Source organism: Bombus huntii, chromosome 7, assembly GCF_024542735.1.
Source record: "Bombus huntii isolate Logan2020A chromosome 7, iyBomHunt1.1, whole genome shotgun sequence".
Lineage (NCBI taxonomy): Eukaryota > Metazoa > Arthropoda > Insecta > Hymenoptera > Apidae > Bombus > Bombus huntii.
In genome coordinates this window covers 15,075,672-15,090,766 of record NC_066244.1, presented here as the reverse complement: position 1 = coordinate 15,090,766, position 15,095 = coordinate 15,075,672, and the positions used below count along the sequence as shown (strand labels likewise).

Here is a 15,095-nt window from a genome sequence, read left to right as displayed (position 1 = left end):
AGACAAACCTGCAGCCATCTATCGACACGTCCTTCACATACTTCCCTTTTTCGGATCTTGACACTACGCAAGTCTCTTTCGGTCGTGCCGTACACCTCGCTGCAATATGTCCAAATCCGCTGCACTCGAAACACCTAACACCTTCTCCCCTCTCCGGACACTTAACACTTAGATGATCCTCACTACCGCAAATGAAGCATCTTCTTTTCTTCATTGCGTCTACAGATTGACTGGGCTTCCCGTTCTTCTGGGTTTTAGCCGGCTTCACGATCGACTTTGCTCTGCGACTCTTCTGCTCTTCGTACATCACTAACCTCTTCCTCAACTCTTTGATTGACGTAGCGCCGTACAATACAGCCTTATTGTTCTCGTCGTCTATTATTCCATCCACTATGTATTCCACCTTTGCTTCCTCCTCCATGTCCACATGGCTGGCTATTTCGAGCATGCGGTACATGTAAGCCAAACATGCTTCATCACTCTCCTTTTTCGTTTCTTCAAGTTTCTGATGAACTTGCCTACTGTTGACTTTCCTCGAAAATTCTTTCACTAGCCCCCTCTTCGACTCATGCCAAGTCCTGGCATGACACTCGAAGCTCGCGAATATTTTCGCTGATCCCTTCAGCAGCTTCCTGGCGTAGACTGCCTTCTGCCCATCCGACCACATGCACGTATCAGCGACTTCCTCGAACGACTCGAACCATCGTTCGACATTTTCACCTCTGTTGCCACTAAACGACTCTAATGCATCTTCGACGTCTCTAAAACTCAGTGTCGAACCAACACATGCCCTTCGACAATATTCATCACGGTCCTGATACACCCTTCGCGTATCTCTCTTGTATCCTCTTGCGTTTTTCTTGTCATCTTCATCCTCACTTTCGTCGTCGCTTTCTTCTTCCGACGATATGTCGTTACCATCCATGGCCGCTTGTAGCCGTGCGCGTAATTCTACTTTTCCTCCCGTCGTTTTTAAACCCAAACTAGCGAGGCGCTCCTTCAACTCCTTCGTATTCATTTTCTCAACATCTTCATCTTCGTTACAATCACGCTCAGCTCTCTGTACGTTTCCTAGATCTCGTTGACCGGTTAGCTCTTCACCGCCCGTCGATCCCTTAGGACACGATTGTCCAGCCCTACACGTCCGATTCAGCCTTGCAATCAGCACTGACCTCGCACCCGATATAGGGAGGTTCATTCGCGCGAGCTTACTCCTCAGCTCCTCCAGCGTCGAACCCTCTTCACCCGACAATCGCTCGTCCCCGACGTTTGCCATTTTTCACACTACACAAACTTAAACCGTCAACGATATCGTCTTTTACCGCACCGCGTACCGGTAAATTCACAACTAGCTCGAATAGCTCTGTTAAACCGTTTCGTTTTCTGTCTTGTCCAATCCCGGCTGAGCCCCCAAAAAATGTAATATCGTGATATAATGTGTTTACAAAGAGTGGACAATAGAGATGTTAATCAGACAGAAAAAGACGATTGTTGTTCAACCTGAACTATTCACGCCAAACGCACAGAAAACAGCGCAATCCACACTCTCTCGGCAACGCTACTCGCAACCTCTGTCTCCGCTCAGCTCGCACTCTGCTTCTCGACTGGCACTCTCTGCTTTTCGACTAACTCTCTGGCCGTTGCCGCATTCTGTTGCCTTTTTCCTAGGCCCACCGCACACGTGTTCTGCAGGCGCTCGTGGCCAGGGTCACGTAGGTCTTTTCCACGAAACTATGCACTTGAAAAGACCGATGACACATCGATGGACCCGACGGCGCCTCGGCTCTCGCGACATTGTTCATAGTTCGCCCGATATTTCTTAGGCCTTTCGTCCACGATACTACATTCGGCCATCCTGCAATAACATCTGCCCTCAGATGTTGTCTTCTATCTCGCTGTCATCAGATGCGTCACTTTCGGCGTTTAGGACCCAAGGTTTCATAAAACGAGGTGTGTGCGGGTCCTTCCTTCGGTACTGCTTCGCACGCTTTCTTCTTTTCTTGTAATTTCGCAGGTTCCCTTCTAGCTTACCTATGTTTCGTTCGGTTAGGCTACAGTCAAGGCAGTTGGATACCACGTGTTCGACCTTTTCGCGTAACCCCTTGAACCCGAAGTCCTTCTTAACCATAACTTCTGTTTTGGTAACCTCAAAATGCCCACGCTCGTGCGCTTGCCTGATTACTTGAGCCCGCATCGCCTTCGATACTACTATTAGCACATCGTCCTTACACTCCTTATACAAAATATTGTTTCTTACTACCTGCCCATCAGCCTGACTGCACGTTGCGGCGTCCAAAATCCTACAGACTTCAATGTCCTTGTTCTGTGCCCTTCTCAACCGTGCAATCAGCCCGTCTTCACTCTCCGTTACATACATAGTGCTCGGCAGGGGGTTCCTACTCGGAGCATCTACATGCTGCATACTTTTCCCCGGCCGATGACACACCTGATACTTAAACTCGCCTGGTAACAAGGCCCATCTAGCCGCACGCACACACAAATCTTTCTTTCTAACTACACCTATCGGACTCGCATACTCCGAGTCTGACGATTTGATGACACCCTCGTTTGTCCACGCTTCCATCAGATCATCTACTTCCCTTCTTTCCGACGGCGCCAGTCTTCGCGGTCTTCGCGCTACCGGTTTGTCGCTTTTCAGAACTATTTTCGCGGTTATCCCGACGTCTCTCTTCTTCTCCGGCCTATACCCTTTAATAATATCCCAAATGGCTTCACGGTAATGAGGTTCTCGTACATGCGACAAGTCGATCTCGTCGGATTGTTCTATCGCGTTTACCCTCAGTACATCCGGCGCGTCCTCGTGACCGTCGGTCTGATCGTCGAGTCGTAAAAATGTCACCTCGCCCCGTTTGACTCGCAACTCTACCTGGTCTAAAAAATCGGTACCTAAGAGTAGACTGTGTCTTGTCATTACCTTATTGGAGACAACATGCAGGGTGACAGTAAAGTCGTACCCATCGACCGTCATTACCCTTGTAAACTCGCCCCAGGTACTATTGCCAGCGGAACCAAAACCATCAAACCTAAGTTTGCAGTTTCCCAGAGGTGGTGATCCTAACCTCGCATACTCATCCGCTCGTATGAACGTAAAGTCACTACCTGTATCCACTAGTGCCACAAACCTACAATCATCTATCGCCACTTCTTTCACATACTTCCCTTTTTCGGATCTTGACACTACGCAAGTCTCTTTCGGTCGTGCCGTACACTTCGCTGCAATATGTCCAAATCCGCTGCACTCGGAACGCCTAACACCTTCTCCCCTCTCCGGACACTTAACACTTAGATGATCCTCACTACCGCAAATGGAGCATCTTCTTTTCTTCATTGCGTCTACAAATTGACTGGGCTTCCCGTTCTTCTGGGTTTTAGCCGGCTTCACGATCGACTTTGCTCTGCGACTCTTCTGCTCTTCGTACATCACTAACCTCTTCCTCAACTCTTTGATTGACGTAGCGCCGTACAATACAGCCTTATTGTTCTCGTCGTCTATTATTCCATCCACTATGTATTCCACCTTTGCTTCCTCCTCCATGTCCACATGGCTGGCTATTTCGAGCATGCGGTACATGTAAGCCAAACATGCTTCATCACTCTCCTTTTTCGTTTCTTCAAGTTTCTGATGAACTTGCCTACTGTTGACTTTCCTCGAAAATTCTTTCACTAGCCCCCTCTTCGACTCATGCCAAGTCCTGGCATGACACTCGAAGCTCGCGAATATTTTCGCTGATCCCTTCAGCAGCTTCCTGGCGTAGACTGCTTTCTGCCCATCCGACCACATGCACGTATCAGCGACTTCCTCGAACGACTCGAACCATCGTTCGACATTTTCACCTCTGTTGCCACTAAACGACTCTAATGCATCTTCGACGTCTCTAAAACTCAGTGTCGAACCAACACATGCCCTTCGACAATATTCATCACGGTCCTGATACACCCTTCGCGTATCTCTCTTGTATCCTCTTGCGTTTTTCTTGTCATCTTCATCCTCACTTTCGTCGTCGCTTTCTTCTTCCGACGATATGTCGTTACCATCCATGGCCGCTTGTAGCCGTGCGCGTAATTCTACTTTTCCTCCCGTCGTTTTTAAACCCAAACTAGCGAGGCGCTCCTTCAACTCCTTCGTATTCATTTTCTCAACATCTTCATCTTCGTTACAATCACGCTCAGCTCTCTGTACGTTTCCTAGATCTCGTTGACCGGTTAGCTCTTCACCGCCCGTCGATCCCTTAGGACACGATTGTCCAGCCCTACACGTCCGATTCAGCCTTGCAATCAGCACTGACCTCGCACCCGATATAGGGAGGTTCATTCGCGCGAGCTTACTCCTCAGCTCCTCCAGCGTCGAACCCTCTTCACCCGACAATCGCTCGTCCCCGACGTTTGCCATTTTTCACACTACACAAACTTAAACCGTCAACGATATCGTCTTTTACCGCACCGCGTACCGGTAAATTCACAACTAGCTCGAATAGCTCTGTTAAACCGTTTCGTTTTCTGTCTTGTCCAATCCCGGCTGAGCCCCCAAAAAATGTAATATCGTGATATAATGTGTTTACAAAGAGTGGACAATAGAGATGTTAATCAGACAGAAAAAGACGATTGTTGTTCAACCTGAACTATTCACGCCAAACGCACAGAAAACAGCGCAATCCACACTCTCTCGGCAACGCTACTCGCAACCTCTGTCTCCGCTCAGCTCGCACTCTGCTTCTCGACTGGCACTCTCTGCTTTTCGACTAACTCTCTGGCCGTTGCCGCATTCTGTTGCCTTTTTCCTAGGCCCACCGCACACGTGTTCTGCAGGCGCTCGTGGCCAGGGTCACGTAGGTCTTTTCCACGAAACTATGCACTTGAAAAGACCGATGACACATCGATGGACCCGACGGCGCCTCGGCTCTCGCGACATTGTTCATAGTTCGCCCGATATTTCTTAGGCCTTTCGTCCACGATACTACATTCGGCCATCCTGCAATAACATCTGCCCTCAGATGTTGTCTTCTATCTCGCTGTCATCAGATGCGTCACTTTCGGCGTTTAGGACCCAAGGTTTCATAAAATCGAGGTGTGTGCGGGTCCTTCCTTCGGTACTGCTTCGCACGCTTTCTTCTTTTCTTGTAATTTCGCAGGTTCCCTTCTAGCTTACCTATGTTTCGTTCGGTTAGGCTACAGTCAAGGCAGTTGGATACCACGTGTTCGACCTTTTCGCGTAACCCCTTGAACCCGAAGTCCTTCTTAACCATAACTTCTGTTTTGGTAACCTCAAAATGCCCACGCTCGTGCGCTTGCCTGATTACTTGAGCCCGCATCGCCTTCGATACTACTATTAGCACATCGTCCTTACACTCCTTATACAAAATATTGTTTCTTACTACCTGCCCATCAGCCTGACTGCACGTTGCGGCGTCCAAAATCCTACAGACTTCAATGTCCTTGTTCTGTGCCCTTCTCAACCGTGCAATCAGCCCGTCTTCACTCTCCGTTACATACATAGTGCTCGGCAGGGGGTTCCTACTCGGAGCATCTACATGCTGCATACTTTTCCCCGGCCGATGACACACCTGATACTTAAACTCGCCTGGTAACAAGGCCCATCTAGCCGCACGCACACACAAATCTTTCTTTCTAACTACACCTATCGGACTCGCATACTCCGAGTCTGACGATTTGATGACACCCTCGTTTGTCCACGCTTCCATCAGATCATCTACTTCCCTTCTTTCCGACGGCGCCAGTCTTCGCGGTCTTCGCGCTACCGGTTTGTCGCTTTTCAGAACTATTTTCGCGGTTATCCCGACGTCTCTCTTCTTCTCCGGCCTATACCCTTTAATAATATCCCAAATGGCTTCACGGTAATGAGGTTCTCGTACATGCGACAAGTCGATCTCGTCGGATTGTTCTATCGCGTTTACCCTCAGTACATCCGGCGCGTCCTCGTGACCGTCGGTCTGATCGTCGAGTCGTAAAAATGTCACCTCGCCCCGTTTGACTCGCAACTCTACCTGGTCTAAAAAATCGGTACCTAAGAGTAGACTGTGTCTTGTCATTACCTTATTGGAGACAACATGCAGGGTGACAGTAAAGTCGTACCCATCGACCGTCATTACCCTTGTAAACTCGCCCCAGGTACTATTGCCAGCGGAACCAAAACCATCAAACCTAAGTTTGCAGTTTCCCAGAGGTGGTGATCCTAACCTCGCATACTCATCCGCTCGTATGAACGTAAAGTCACTACCTGTATCCACTAGTGCCACAAACCTACAATCATCTATCGCCACTTCTTTCACATACTTCCCTTTTTCGGATCTTGACACTACGCAAGTCTCTTTCGGTCGTGCCGTACACTTCGCTGCAATATGTCCAAATCCGCTGCACTCGGAACGCCTAACACCTTCTCCCCTCTCCGGACACTTAACACTTAGATGATCCTCACTACCGCAAATGGAGCATCTTCTTTTCTTCATTGCGTCTACAAATTGACTGGGCTTCCCGTTCTTCTGGGTTTTAGCCGGCTTCACGATCGACTTTGCTCTGCGACTCTTCTGCTCTTCGTACATCACTAACCTCTTCCTCAACTCTTTGATTGACGTAGCGCCGTACAATACAGCCTTATTGTTCTCGTCGTCTATTATTCCATCCACTATGTATTCCACCTTTGCTTCCTCCTCCATGTCCACATGGCTGGCTATTTCGAGCATGCGGTACATGTAAGCCAAACATGCTTCATCACTCTCCTTTTTCGTTTCTTCAAGTTTCTGATGAACTTGCCTACTGTTGACTTTCCTCGAAAATTCTTTCACTAGCCCCCTCTTCGACTCATGCCAAGTCCTGGCATGACACTCGAAGCTCGCGAATATTTTCGCTGATCCCTTCAGCAGCTTCCTGGCGTAGACTGCCTTCTGCCCATCCGACCACATGCACGTATCAGCGACTTCCTCGAACGACTCGAACCATCGTTCGACATTTTCACCTCTGTTGCCACTAAACGACTCTAATGCATCTTCGACGTCTCTAAAACTCAGTGTCGAACCAACACATGCCCTTCGACAATATTCATCACGGTCCTGATACACCCTTCGCGTATCTCTCTTGTATCCTCTTGCGTTTTTCTTGTCATCTTCATCCTCACTTTCGTCGTCGCTTTCTTCTTCCGACGATATGTCGTTACCATCCATGGCCGCTTGTAGCCGTGCGCGTAATTCTACTTTTCCTCCCGTCGTTTTTAAACCCAAACTAGCGAGGCGCTCCTTCAACTCCTTCGTATTCATTTTCTCAACATCTTCATCTTCGTTACAATCACGCTCAGCTCTCTGTACGTTTCCTAGATCTCGTTGACCGGTTAGCTCTTCACCGCCCGTCGATCCCTTAGGACACGATTGTCCAGCCCTACACGTCCGATTCAGCCTTGCAATCAGCACTGACCTCGCACCCGATATAGGGAGGTTCATTCGCGCGAGCTTACTCCTCAGCTCCTCCAGCGTCGAACCCTCTTCACCCGACAATCGCTCGTCCCCGACGTTTGCCATTTTTCACACTACACAAACTTAAACCGTCAACGATATCGTCTTTTACCGCACCGCGTACCGGTAAATTCACAACTAGCTCGAATAGCTCTGTTAAACCGTTTCGTTTTCTGTCTTGTCCAATCCCGGCTGAGCCCCCAAAAATATGTAATATCGTGATATAATGTGTTTACAAAGAGTGGACAATAGAGATGTTAATCAGACAGAAAAAGACGATTGTTGTTCAACCTGAACTATTCACGCCAAACGCACAGAAAATAGCGCAATCCACACTCTCTCGGCAACGCCACTCGCAACCTCTGTCTCCGCTCAGCTCGCACTCTGCTTCTCGACTCGCACTCTGCTTTTCGACTCACACTCTGGTCGTTGCCGCATTCTGTTGCCTTTTTCCTAGGCCCACCGCACACGTGTTCTGCAGACGCTCGTGGCCAGGGTCACGTAGGTCTTTTCCACGAAACTATGCACTTGAAAAGACCGATGACACATTGATGGGCCCGACGGCGCCTCGGCTCTCGCGACATTGTTCATAGTTCGCCCGATATTTCTTAGGCCTTTCGTCCACGATACTACACTACAAAATATCTAAATACAATTTTTTGAAGATTTATCGTAATTGTTATAATTTTGATTCTAATATTTATTGAGTAAAATCTACTTACGACTATATAACTTTGAAAAATTACAGAATCATCTACAATTCACTTAGGTATCGATTACTAAATGCATTTTCCAATTTATCTGTTTATCATGTACACGTGTTGGTATATCGAACAAAGTAATGTTCGTTATCATCGATTGTTAGATAATTAGTTGTTGAATCGTTCGTTCTAGAACAACATTCGTTTAACCTACGTCGAAATAAATTCTACGAATTAAAATGACAAGGATAGAAAATGGTCGGCGGAAATGGAAAATAAAGGAATATTTTCATCTTCCAATCAAGGGAATGAAATCACTGATTAGTAGAAACCTTGTTTTGTATTTAAAGCAATATTTTTTTACCTCTCTTTTCTTGGAATTGCTAATCAATTTAAAATAGCCGCTTCCTTATTTGATAGTATCAAGGAGAAGATACAACCTGTGATTCATTCTATAAATGTACAGAAATAAAATCATTACAAATGGCAAATAGAAATAAGAAGGAATTTTAAAGAAAGAAATAAAAAAATAGAAATCAGAGAGACGCGAATGATATACAAAATTTTCATGATACGAGATCTCACTTTTTGAGAGGAGAAATTTCATTGATATTTTTATTCGGATGGTCCGATAAATATCCGAAATTTTCTTTCCAGCAAAAATTGAAAAATATGTATATAAAAGAAAAAATAGATCAGATTACATAGACAAATTTTTCAAATATTTTTAAACCAGTGTAAATAACGTTAAAAGGTTTAATTTCACAGACATCGTTATAGTATCGCAAGAATATATAAACAGAATGGATAAAATGTGGAAAATTTCATTCTCAGTGAATCGTGTAATTCAGGAACTCGAAGCACCAGAGAACATTCGATTCTCTATGGTTTGTAATCGTCGTCGTTGATTGTCGCTTACGCATTAATTTAGAACCTTTGCTGCTGGTAAAATGTCTCGTCTCATGAGCACGTGGGTGTGACACGTTTTACCAATCGTGCATTTGTTCCTCGCGACATTTCCATACAGATAGAACGGGGGAGCTGTTACGTGTGTAGGAAACTGTTCCTCCTATGCTATTTACGCACTCCGTTTACCATACACACTGCCGATCTTGATACGTTCCTTCTCCATTTCGGAATTCCGAATAATTTTCTGGAGATATGGCTACGACATTTATTTAAATAAAAATGATATTTACCGTAAAGAAGGTTTGGTTAACGGTGATGATTTCAAATGGTAAAATTTATTGTTTATCTTCGTATGTCTCTTTCCAATTTCCGAATTTTGAATGATTTCATGGAAAAATTGTGAGAGATTATTATTTAGATAATAAACGGTAAAAACGCGTTTCTAATGGGTGTAAACTGAAATTAATGGTGGTTTAAATCGTAAATAGGATAGAAAAATTATAATTTCTATCGAATTTCAAAAGTTTCGAATGTAATTTTTTCAAATTTGTATGGATTTGTATTTAAATAAAACGAGATAAAAATGTTCAACACGATTCAAATTCTAGCGATGATTGTAATTTTCAAGCGTAAATAGGTTGAAGAGATTATAATTTTTTTGTTTGAATTTAAAAGCTTTGGCTAGAATTTTCCTAAATTTGAATCGTACAAGATTGGACAATATAGTTTGTTAAATTGCTCGATTTTTCTAAACTCTGTTTTATTTTTTCCTCGTCAACGACGATAAACGAGAAAAGTAATTAAGAACGGTCATCGAATCATACAGCTCGATAAGTGTTTTAGCAAACATGTTACTTTATCGCGCTCGATTTTCCCTCTCGCGTTATTTTTCTAGAGTATTTTTCGTTATTGAATTACATTCTTGCATTTACTTATTATATTGACTTTATCGTAATTGTAATTGATTTTTAGTTCGCTTTCTAATTGATCATTATCTGTGCTGTACACTCGAGCTCGAATACGATTGATCTTTGGCGCTTTTATCAATTTTGTTCCGATGAAGCAGAAATCCTTCTGCGATATATCGTATTATTGCAAAATTTCTTCATCTCAAAATACGTTCGATATGTTTGAGACACGGATATTTAAATTCAGCGTTAGCATATTTTTTGAAGTAACACTTGGAAACGTTCCAAGATTTGTTCTTCAAGCGTCGGAAAAATTACAAATATTCATTTACTATTCGAATTAGACTATTTTCCGAATTAAATGATTTTCCAATTCCAGAATTTAGTTCAATATATTTCTCTTAATTTGTAATGCGAATGTTCTAATCTTAACAATCGTAGAACCTTAGAATGTTGGAATTTTATAATTTTGGTATTTTGGAACTTTGAAATTTTTAAATTCTTGAAACATTGGAATTTTGAAACTTCAAAATTACAAGATTAGTATACCTTGGAATGTTGAAACTTTAGAATTTTAGTATTTCGTAATTTGGTCGGCTTAATCGGACTTCACACATAAAAATAACTTCAGAACAAAATCTGGAAAATCCGTGGCAGATTTGCCGTAGGCGTGAAAATGAGTGCGCAGGCGTGTGCGCATGCGCACTCTTCGTTCCATTGCGTGCGGCGTGTTCACGTGCAATGGCGCGCGTACTTAAACGCGTACGCTATCCGTAGAAAGGCAAGACCTTGATATTTCGTATAATATGCTTTGAGAATTATCTGCTGGGATTGGTGCAGGCCTGGTTTCAACTCTCCGTGTCTCTGTCTTTCTCTCTCTCGTAATTCCTCTCTTTCCCTCGCCACGGTGGACAGATTTAAAGGTCTGTTGGACAAAAGTATCAGAATACGAGCAACACCGATTCTCCAACTTGAGACTAGACGCGCCGCCAGCCGTGAAATAACCGGCAACAATAGGAAAAAGTGTAACTCGCTTAGACACGACTAATTATACTGCATCTCTGTTAAAAAAGTACGTATAAACAGAATCTTGTGTCGCACCGTGATCAAACGTCTTTCGTTCACATAATAGGACTTTATAATGTTCGTATAAGAAATAGCTTTAATCGATAGTTTGTTAAAAATAAATAGATTTTTATTAGTTTCAGTTTCAAAGTCTAAAGATCGATTTAATTAACAATTTCTATTTTTAATCATTTATTCCTTTTTATTCTTTACTCTACGATTTTGACAATCTATAACTACTATTATAGGTCACTGTAATAACCTAATTATTAAGCTATGGATTTTATGCATTTATGAGAAATTTGGAAAAAATGGTAAAAATACACAAAGTATAGCATTCGTTGCTATATTCAATCGATAAACACAGCTCTCTATCTATGGTTCTTTTTTTTTTTATTATTATATTCGTGAAAATATGAATATGCGTTAATATCAACACCAATTATCGTATGTTGTTCTCCCAATTTGCTTTCTCCGCCATCTCCAACCATTTTACGATATTTTCTCTTTTTCCTCTGTCGAAGAAATGTCTTAGATGCGGAGAATAGAGGGAAATCTTAGATGCGGCTAATTGAGCTCCTCCCCTTTGCGAAAGGGGACATACAAAAGGGTCTTGTGTCTTACGTTAGTAGAGTAATTATTTACTCGGCTAACTTGCTTAGATTACTGGCGAATTAATGAGAATGCTTACGCGACCGCGGCAAGTTATTTGATCTTGAAATTTATCGAGATACCCTCGACCGTACTTACCTTTCGAGGTTCTTCTTATCGATTTCTCGGGAGAAGTCGTATTATGTACTTGTTTCTCGATTCCATTTCGATCTCGAAGATTACATTGTTTGTAAATGTAATCAGACGCGGAACCTTCAGATTATTCAGGTTTGGTTTCAATTGCGGCTCTCGACTCTTTCACAAACAAACCGAAATGACAAATTTTTAGAACTATGCTTCCTCGTACGATAATAATCTGTTTGCTCTGATCGCATCGGTTCTACGTATTCCACCGAACATAGTCAGAATTGAAATAAATTTGTACTTCTGCGCTTCAAAATTCTAAAATTTCGAATGTTCGGGACTTTAGAATTCCAGGCTTTTCGAGTATCCGTAAGAATTTGAAGTTTACAAGGTTTTGAACTTTAAAGCCTTGGAACCTTGAAATTTTAGAATTTTACAAGTGTAGAATCCTGGAACTTTCGAATTTTGAAATTTTAGAATCGTAGGATTTTGCAACTCTGACAAAGAAACTTTGCAGTTTCGAACAATTAGAATTTCGAAATTTCAGAATTTCTCTGATCACGTTTCACGTACTACTGGTTGAGAACCACTTTGAAAAATTGTTGCGATTATTCCGATCTGTTACTCAAATGTCGAAGATAATCTAGTTTTTTACATTATTGCGAAGCGTAAAATTAATACGACGAGTAGAATTAATCAAACGTTTTACCCGTGGAGTTTCGTTGCAGAAAATGTTTTAAACGGAGTGCTTTTATGAAAAATGGAAATTACGCGTGGTATTTAATAACGTAGGTTTCATTATAGGTACGATACCACAGGTAGCTATTGTAGTTAATAGAACTTCAATTGAATAATACAATGTGTATAATGTCGATTTTGTACTTTCGTTTGCTCTTAATTTCATGTTACTCGTATGGAAATTAATGTTGCAGGAAGATTAGAGCCGTTTGTATGAAACTCGGCTGATTAATTGTATAGAATCCGATGCAGTGATATTTCACTGTTGCTATACGTCCAGTCAGTACCAACTACTTACATTTACTATAATCTAACTGATGCGATTAATCAGATACGGTGATCGGTCCTCAATTTCACTTCGCTGTATCATTTGCCGATTATACATACCAAATGAAACACAAAATTATCTATTGCAAAACAATTCCTTTGCCTAAATACTCGTTCAAATTATAATTTATAACGAGCAATAAAATTGACAAATTTACCAAAAGTTGAATTCCATTGATCTGATTTCTGAGTGGCGCGTTTATCAATTTAAAGTAATTACATTTTTTATTATTACAAAATAATAGAAATATTACGAAAGCACACAATTTTCTTCCTACATCCAATAGATAATTATTTTACGTAGAAATTTTCGCTCTTTGTATAGCAAACTATTTTCAAACAATATTACCGTTCTTAAAGAGTAGAGGCAAGAAACATTCGTTGAATGGAATTAGCACGCGAGTTTCTCGTGATTGCAGAAATCTGTAACGAACGAAACACGAACTGATCGATCGAAATCGATCACAGACGCTTGACCGATCGGACTGACCTGTATCGATCACGACGCCGATTGAGCGGTTAAATCGAAAATCGCGTCGTTATCGCGGCCCTTTTCCAGATTCGCTCCAAATAGAGGCGTAGCCGTGCACGGGGTGCTCCACCAGCGAGCACCCGCCCGACAAATTGATCATTGAGCGGAATAAGTTTGCTTGTCTCCACTCACTTACGCAACGCGGTGACCACATGCGCTCGGTGAACCGATAAGTCGACACACGCAACGACGGCTTCTTTTTTATCGCTATCCTTTTCGTCGATTACTATTTACCAGAATCTAGACTTGGGAATTGCTAAAGTCTCGATGGAAAGTCTACGTAACCGAAAATTATCGAAGCTTTAAGTGAAATCGCAAGACTTGGTGAAATATCTTTGACCAGATAGCTTGGAAATTGGTACAACTCTATCGTAACTGGAGAAATTGTACGAAATTAAGAGGAACTCCGAAGCAATTGGAGATTGTGAGAAATTAGTCGAAGGTTGTGAAGATTCGATGGATAAAAAGTGTTAAAAAATTGAAATTAAGAAGCGTATTTCTCAGAAGAAATCAGGGGAACGGATGCAAAAAGCGAACAATATAAAATCGAAGATAATAAAAGTCGAAAATCTACGAATCGATGTCTCAATTTTTTTTTTTTTTTTTTAACTTGTTACGCATCGAATCGTTCTTTTTCGATGTTAACTATTGCGATATTTGCTACAGTTGCTACGATTTTTCATCAATTTCTCGCAATCTCTAGCCGCTCGAACGTTCCCCTTAACTTTAACAGAATGTTAAAAGGTTCCCTAATAAATTTCGAAAGACTCAAAAAATGTAGTACAATTAAACGCGTTGAAATGCGGTCCAACTTTGCAAATTAATCCAACTGCTTGCTCTACAATCAGCTTAATCCACTTAATAAACCAGTTTTATATCCAAGACTGAAACTAGAAGAATTTCATAATCGAGTTCTAGTAGAATTCCACGGCGCATAATTCTCGATCGGTTGGAGCACGAAGACGAGTCAGTAGAGACACGCAATCGTCTCGTGAACAGCTTTTATCCGAAAACGGCCTATCTGCGGTGCCACCGACAAACATTTTTCATCGAAACCAACTCGCCATGAATACGCGCGATTGTTCACGAGCTTACGCACCGAATCAAACCGATAAACCCTGCCGAAACGATCTCGATTGCCTGGTTTTCGCACTGGATACGCGATTTACTGGAAAAAGGAACGGTCACGGTTGCGTCGTCGCGAAAAATTCCCTCGTAAAACCGGACTACATTCATGAAAAATCATTTTTACGCCGGTTTTTATCTCTCATCTATTCTTCTTCTCTTCCTTTCCTTCTGTTTCGTTATATTTATTCGTTCGTATATGTACTATGGTTCATGTAACGTGGCTTCCGGTTCGTTCGTTGATTTTGTAACGATGCTTGTTAGCATTAGGATTTCTAGGATGTAATTTCATAGCAGCACTATGGCGTTCCCACAAGTAACGTTTAGACTACGCATTTTTCTCAACTTATGGCAAATTCGAGCATGCAAACGAATACAAAATTCAATATACAATTCAAAATACAGTACCTGTTGTGATATTCAATAGCGGAACGCGTTCTTGCTTAGGTTCCACTTTTTTTTATTTGTGTTTGTAAAATACGAATTTACATACAAATCGGCAGTCCAGTAATTTCGTTGTTTGTTCTATTTATTTGTTCATTAAAAAAGCATAAAGGAAAGATCAATTAATTTG

General features: G+C 42.3%; 1 protein-coding gene across 1 annotated transcript in view; it reads left to right on the top strand.

Annotated features, from left to right (window-relative positions):
- Positions 1-15,095, top strand: part of LOC126867893 (terminal nucleotidyltransferase 5C) — a 161,865-nt gene that overhangs the window by 25,613 nt on the left and 121,157 nt on the right. The gene's annotated exons all lie outside the window — the stretch shown is intronic.